Source organism: Apteryx mantelli, chromosome 24 (genome assembly GCF_036417845.1).
Source record: "Apteryx mantelli isolate bAptMan1 chromosome 24, bAptMan1.hap1, whole genome shotgun sequence".
Lineage (NCBI taxonomy): Eukaryota > Metazoa > Chordata > Aves > Apterygiformes > Apterygidae > Apteryx > Apteryx mantelli.
Window position 1 is genome coordinate 1,850,952 of NC_090001.1, and position 7,354 is coordinate 1,858,305.

Consider the following 7,354-nt stretch of genomic DNA (forward strand, 5'->3'; position numbering starts at 1 on the left):
CCCCGCACCCCCCACCGCCCCTAGAGTGCATGGCAGCCAGCAGCCCCGCGGGGCCCCTGCCACAGAGCCAAGCCCCGCTGGGGCAGCAGTTGTGTCACGGGGCCCCACACTGTCCGGCCACACGGCACCGCGCTACCCCCAGGCCCCGCTGTGCCCAGCGCTGCCACCCACAACATGGCTCCTGACCGTGGGGGGAGGGGGCAGAGCGGGCCCCCAGGGCAGGGGGGCCCAATGTTGCCATGGCATCGCCCCAGTGCAGCCCTCCTATTGGCTGGCAGGAGGAGGAGGGCGGGCGTCGATTTCACTGATGGCCCTGACAGCCAATTGCAGTCCAACATGCGCAAGGAGAAAAAAGACCTGAAAGAGAGAAGTGAAGGAGGCGTGGGAGCAAAGCAGGCGAGAAGCGAGCGGGAGAGAGAGTGGGTGTGAGTGGGTTTGGTGGGGGCTGTGGGTGCGTTCAACTGCCGGTGGGTGCCCTCCTGCCGGGGTGGGGGCAGCGGTGCTGGCGATGGGGCTGCTTTCCTGCAGGAGCTGCAGCAGGGGCTGGTGGGGCTGTGAGCAGGGGATAGAGCGATGTGGGCCAGAGGGGGCAGCTGCCCTGCAGCCAGACGTGGCGGCCTGCCCCGAGCAGCTGGGCCGGGGCGGCTCGGTGGGGTTTGGGTGCAGGAACCTTTGGCCCTGTGGTGGGTCTGGGATCCCTATTAAAGTGTTTCCCTGAGGTGCTGCTGCCAGCGCAGCCCCAGGTGCTGCTCGGAGCTGCGTTTGGGAGCTGCTGGGCAGAGTGTGAGCAGGCTGCTGGTGTCCTCGCGAGGTGCCCTTCCTAACCGTCTCTTATGTTCTGAAAACGGCATTTTCGAGTGTCTCTGAGAGAGAGGCTGTCCCTGCATGTCATGCCGTGCCTTAGACAGTGTTTTTGCTCCAGGCCTCTTGCTTCTCCCCGAGACCTGTGAGCCTGGCAGCAGCGTGAAGGGTGTTTCCAGAGCAGCTCTGTAAGTGTGAGCTGTTTTGCTTGTCAAGGGCCTTGAAAGTTGATGAAGGGCCAGTCCTCCCACTTGCTGTTGTTATTTCCATCCTCCTAGGTCAGAGTGAAGAGTTGCTGAATTGTGGCTGTACTGGTTTCACCAGCCGAGATGCCCTGGCCTGAGTCCATCCACGTGTCTCCAATTGTCAGGGCATAAAACAGGAGAATGCTGGTTGTCCTGGATGTGTGGAGGATTTGCTGGGTTTGTTCAGCATTGGGGAAGGAACTTGATTCTGAGTTGAGAGAAGGCTTCTCCCTCTGCCTGGGACTTGAGGCCCTGCTGTCTTCAGGTTCATAATCGCTGCTCCCATGCAACCCTCCCGTTAGAAAATGTTGCCAAGAATTACTTGCAGGCCTTTTCCTAATTCCTAAGTTTTAGGGGCTACGTGTAGCAACTACCTAGGGAAAAGGTAATGTTGTTTTGGGGTCGTAACTGGTACCTGAGGGGTGTTTTGCTCACTCTGAAGCTTCATTGTGAAGCCACAAGGTGAATCAGGGAAGCCGTTCAGGAGCTGGCTCAGCCTTGGGGAAGAGCAGGGGGAGCTGCAGGAGGCAACAGCCCCATGGTCAGGGTGTGGGTAGTGAGGTCACCACTGTCTGTGAGAGCTATGCCAGAAAATCACCAGCGTCAAATCAGTTCTTGGCAAGTAGCTGATAGGCCAGCAGGAGGCACATGGCTCAGCTGTTGATGATGAGGTGACTTCTGCCTGAGTAGCTGATAGTGCAGGTGGAGGAAGAAGGCTTGGCTGTTGCTTGTGAGGTCCCTTCTGACTGCTGACCTGATTCGATAGCAGGAGTCATGTGGCTGGAGGGGTGATTGTGAGGTCATTTTTACCTGAGCGTTTGATAGGGCAGCAGCAGGTCTATGGCTGGGATCTGTGATCTTGAGATCACTTTTGTGAGAGTACCTGATAGGCCAGCAGTAGTTCATGGCTGAGGAAGTTATTTGGAGGGAACTTGTGTCTCTGAAGCCCATAGGCCAGCAGCAGGCCTGTGGTGGGGGTATGCACCTGTGAGGTCACCTCTATGTGAGCAGCTGCTAGGTGAGGAGAAGACACATGGCTTGGATGTTGGTGGTGAGGTCCCTTCTGGGTTTGTTGCGTGTGCTCAGAGGAGGGATTGACCCCTGCAGACCTCTACAGCAATACAGAAATGCAACTCATTAATCAAGCAGAAGTGGATGTTCCACATCATCTGGCACAAATTTTATTCCACTCCGTCATCATGAGTTACATTTCAAATCCAGATGATGTTCTCTGGCGATCATGGACATGGAGTTTGACTCTCCACTTCTTGCGAAGCAGAAGCTTGCAGCCTCCTCCCAGTCAGCTAGGGAGTCCAAGTAGACTTTGAGGCTGCTAAATTAATGTAGTGCTGGTGAGAGCAGTGGTGTTAGTAATCTCTTATTGCCAGGGTGTGTGTGCTTTAGAAGTTGCCCCTGTCAAAACACCAGGGAGCTTGTGAGATTTTCCTGTAAGGAAAACCAATTTAAGATTGGTTTGTGTACATACTCATGCTAATTTAGCCTTAATGGTTCTATTCATCCTTTCTGCCTGCCCCAAGGACTGAGGCTGGTAGGGTGTATGTAATTCTCCATGGATTCCTATCATTTGATATAGTTTTTCTAAGATTCCAGCTGAAAAATGAGAACCCCTCTCCAAATTTACAGTTTCCAGTACTCCATATCGAGGAACAATTTCCCTTAATAGAGCCTTAATTACTGTGGCTGTATCTGCCTTGCGAGTAGGAAAGACTATTACCCAACCACTTAGCTGGTCGACAATGACGAGAAGGTGTTTGTAGCCTTCAGCAGGTAAGAGATCAGCAGAATCGATTTGTAGGTGTTGGAAAGGGAAATATGCCCACGAGCAACTTCCTAGCTCAGTTTTTGGTCAAGTAGCATTACACTTCTGGCACCTCAAGCAGTCGGTGGTTATGCATTTTGCAACAGCATAAACTCCTGGAGCTGCCAGGTTTTGTAAGAGTTGTCAGGCAATAGCTGACGGTCCTCCGTGTCCACAATCATGGTACCACCTAGCTATGAGGAGTACATACCTCGCTGGAAGGATGCGTTTATTACCTATGGTCCAAATTCCTTCATTGCTTTCAGTTGCTTCCCATTTTCTCCAGTCTTCTTTTTCCTTCTTTGGTATGTCTTCATAGATTTTTGCTGGGCTTAATATGTTTCGCCATTCTTGTGTGAGTTCTCTGTTAGATATAGAAAAGGGTTGTCGGGTGGCTGCTTTAGCTGCTCTGTCCGCTAGATTATTCCCTTGTGCCACATCAGACACTTCTCTTGTATGGGCCGGGCAATATATAACAGCAATTTTTTTAGGGAGTTCAATTGCCTTGAACAACCCTTGCACTTCTTGTCCATTAGCAATTATCTTCCCAGCCGATGTAAAGAATCCTCTCTCCTTCCACAGCATTTCTGTGGCATGACATACCCCAAAAGAATATTTAGAGTCAGTATACACATTGATCCACAGGTTTTCTCCCAACTTCATGGCTCATGCAAGAGCTGTTAGTTCTGCCCCTTGAGCACTAATGGATGGGGGCAAAGGGCCACCTTCGAGTATTTCAAAGAGGCTGGTAACAGCATAGCCTGAATGTCGTTTTCTGTTCAGGTAGTAAGATGAGCCATCAGTGAAGAGGGTCAGATCCAGATTTTCGAGGGGTGCATCTTTAAGGTCCTCTCGGGGTTTACTGGAGCTGATAATCACCTGTTCACAGGAGTGGTGTCATTCCCCATTTTCAGGTAGAGACAATAGTGTAGCTGGATTTAAAACATTGCACCTTTTTCGGGTTACGTTATCTGCAGGTAGAATCATAAGTTCATATCGGTGGGCTCTCTGTGGTGACAGTGCCTGGGTAGCACATTGCTTTAGCAATAACTCTATTGCATGAGGTATGTACACAGTCATCGGATGGCCCCAAACTACGGGCCGCGCCTTTTCGATAATGGCTGCAGTTGCAGCTATCGCTCTAATACACCCTGGAGTACCTTTAGCTACCGGATCTAACTGGGTTGAGTAACAGGCTACCGGTCTGCGATGAGGGCCGAACCTTTGAGTGAGCACTCCGCTTGCTACTCCTGGTCGTTCATGGGCAAACAGTTCAAGGTCTTTTCTATAATCTGGTAACCCTAATGCTGGAGCCAAAGTCAAGGCCTTTTCCACAGACATAAAAGCTTTTTCTCGTTCTGAACCCCAGGCCAGTGGTTCCACCTCTTCTCTCTTTCTTGCCTGGACTAGGGGGTTAATAATTTCTTCTAGTCCAGGAATCCATGGTCTGCAGAATCCCACAGCCCCTAAAAATCCCCTGAACTGTCTCTTAGTTACTGGGCATGGTAACTCGAGAATTGCTGTTACTCGATCCGGATCAATTAGTCTGTGTCCTTTTTTCAAAATAAAACCTAAATAGTTTACTTCCTGTTGACACAGCTGGAGCTGAGATAGGGATGCGCGGTGCCCTTTTTCTGCTAAGGCAGTACATAAGAAAACAGTGTCCCTCAAACACGTTTCATAATTTCTACTGGATAACAAGAAATCATCTGCATATTGTATTAGCACTGATTCTTTTGGAAGCTCCAGGTCTTCCAAATCGTTTTTAAGTATTCACGAAAATATAGTTGGGGACCCAGGAAATCCCTGTGGCAATCGAGTCCAAGTTAACTGCTGTCCTTTCCCGGTAAAGGCAAAGAGTTCTGCACTATCTTCAGCTATCGGTATACTGAAAAAGGCTGCCGTTCAGTCAATCACAGTGAAACACGCTGCCCAGTGGGGTATTTGCAACAATACAGTCGAAGGGTCAGGAACCACTGGGTGAGGAGCAATAACATATTGATTAATAGCTCTCAAGTCTTGTACAAATCGATACTCCGGATCACCATCGGAATCTCACCTATTGTTTTTAACTGCTAAAATTGGGGGATTATAGGGAGATTCACAGGTTCGTAGAATGCCTGCATTTAGATAATAGTCTCTCTGTCTCGGGATACTCCTTTCTGCCTCCTGTGGAATAACAGGACCTAACCTAACGCTAACCTTCCTCCCCACAATAATGGCAGGGTCCTCTCAATCCTGCTTGTCTGTCTTTTACATTCGGACTCCACCTTTCTCCCCCAAGTCTTCCTCGGCCTCTACCCCTGTTCCCTGGAATTCCATCTCTCAGGACTGCTGCCAGCATACTGACCTCCTCTTTTCTCTGTCGCTGCTTCTCTGTAGCTTTTTTCTCCTCCCTTCCATTATATACAAAGGTAGCCAAGCGCAATATTTTGTCCATGCATTTTCCTGGCCGATCAGGAACATGCTTAGAGAAATATTTTTTATACCTTGAGATGTTTCGTCTATGTTAAGTAGAAACCACTAGGAGTCTGTTAGCCTCTGCCTCTGGGTCAATCCCTCTCCCAAACATTCTAATTTGCTTAAACAATCTGGACAGAAATGCCGAGGGGTGGTCGTCAATCTGTTGTTGACACTCCCGGATCTTAGACCAATTTGCAGTTCTTCTCTGGCCAAATGTATGGCTTCCTCTATACCCTGTTTAGATAACTGTAACTGCTGATAATCTGCTTCTGTGTTATGATCCCATCTGGGATCCGCAGCTGGCCACGCTGTTTGGGCGGCCGCCACTCCTCCCTGTTCAGCCCAACGACGATTTCCTTCCAGAATCGCGTGTTTCTTGTTGGGAGTGAACAGGGCTTCAAGAAGCATGTGCCCATCCCCCCAAGTGGGGTCATATGTGTGAAATATTTCCCTTACTTCTTGCAAAACCTTTTCCAGATCCTCCCTAAGCCTGGAAGTTTGTGGACTCCATGCAATCAAATCTTGGGGCCCCCAGGGTTTGTAAACTCGCATTGTAGCTACTTAATGTACCTTGTCCAGACATGGCGGGGCGGTTCCTGGCACAAGAACGATGTGCAAAGGGGCTTGAAAGGTGGAGGTGGAAGGCAGGGGGCAGTATAGAGAAGCTGAAGCAGAGGGTAGCGCATAGGGTGGAGCGGTTTCCACAAGCGTTTTAGCAGCTGCACTACATACAGTATTCTGGGAAGAAACTTTCCTCTCGTTTTTAGACGTCTCCTTTTTTCTAGTGAACACCCAGTTATCCCATGCATACCAATAATGCATTTGTCCCAGGAATCTGTCTTCTCGGCGATGCTGTAAAAAGGTCAGTTCTTGTTGGTCCAAAGTCCCCTGCGGTGGCCACCGTTCAGCTGGGCTGCCCTCCTGGGGAAGGAGGGGCCAGTCTTCCTGGCACAAGGTCACTAGCTTCTTTTTTCCTAACCCTATGGTAATGTCGATCTTTTTCCAGTTTCCCAGTACCTCGGCTAAGGGTGTCCCCTTCTCTACGCCGGGTACGTTTCCCATGTGTATCAGTCTTGTGGTGCGCCTTATGCTGATCAGGCTGCGCACTCCCCCTTCCGGCCAGATTGAGATGGGACTCGAACCCTCTCAAATCCCAGAGGTGGGACTCGAACCCACTCTCCCCAAAATTTAGAGGCAGAATTTGAAAACACACCAGTCGGTACCTCCCCTCACCATAGCTCCTAGGTGAACTCACCTGAATGCCAGCCATTGGAAGTTTGGAGATAAGAGGATCTGATGGTAGTTGCCTAGAGTCCCATCTGGGTGCCAGACTGTTAAGGAAACTGTTCAATCCAGTGTCCCTAACAGGGTTTGACTCTAGGTTTCCACTTTATCCAAAAGATACAAAATAATTCTTTACAAGATGATTTTCTTAGTATTACAGCTCGAGCTGGGTGCTTCATCTGAGGGACCCTGAATCGAAAATTCCCTGGGTATTTATACCCCTACGGCTTAAGTTCTTTGTCCATTCTCCGATTTCTTGCACCAATGATTGCTCGACAAGTAATAGCTTCTTTGGTCCTGGTTGGTTTCCCCGTTGTCTCCAGGTGGAGTCATGGTATTCACCAAACATTGCTGAAGCTCTTTTGTTACTTCCTTATCTCCTTGTTCCCTGCCTGTTCCAAATGGCTCAAACAATTTAGGGAAAAGTTCAGTGATGTGCAGCCTTAGGCTTCAGTAGATTCAGCTCCAAGTGCTAAGGAAATGCTGTTATATGCAACAATCAGGCCCTGAGGCACAAGTGACCTCACAAGCACAAACAGCAGCCATGGGCCTAGCCCTGCCCTATTAGGGCCTCAGAGCAGCCACACAGGCCACAAAGAGCACCCACAGGACCAGCACTGGCCTATGAGGGTCTCAGGAGGAAGCGAACTTCCAACTGCAAACAGGAGCCATTGACCTAGCACTGGCCTATCAGGCAATGAAGCATAGGGGACCTCACAACCACAGATAACAGCCACATGAC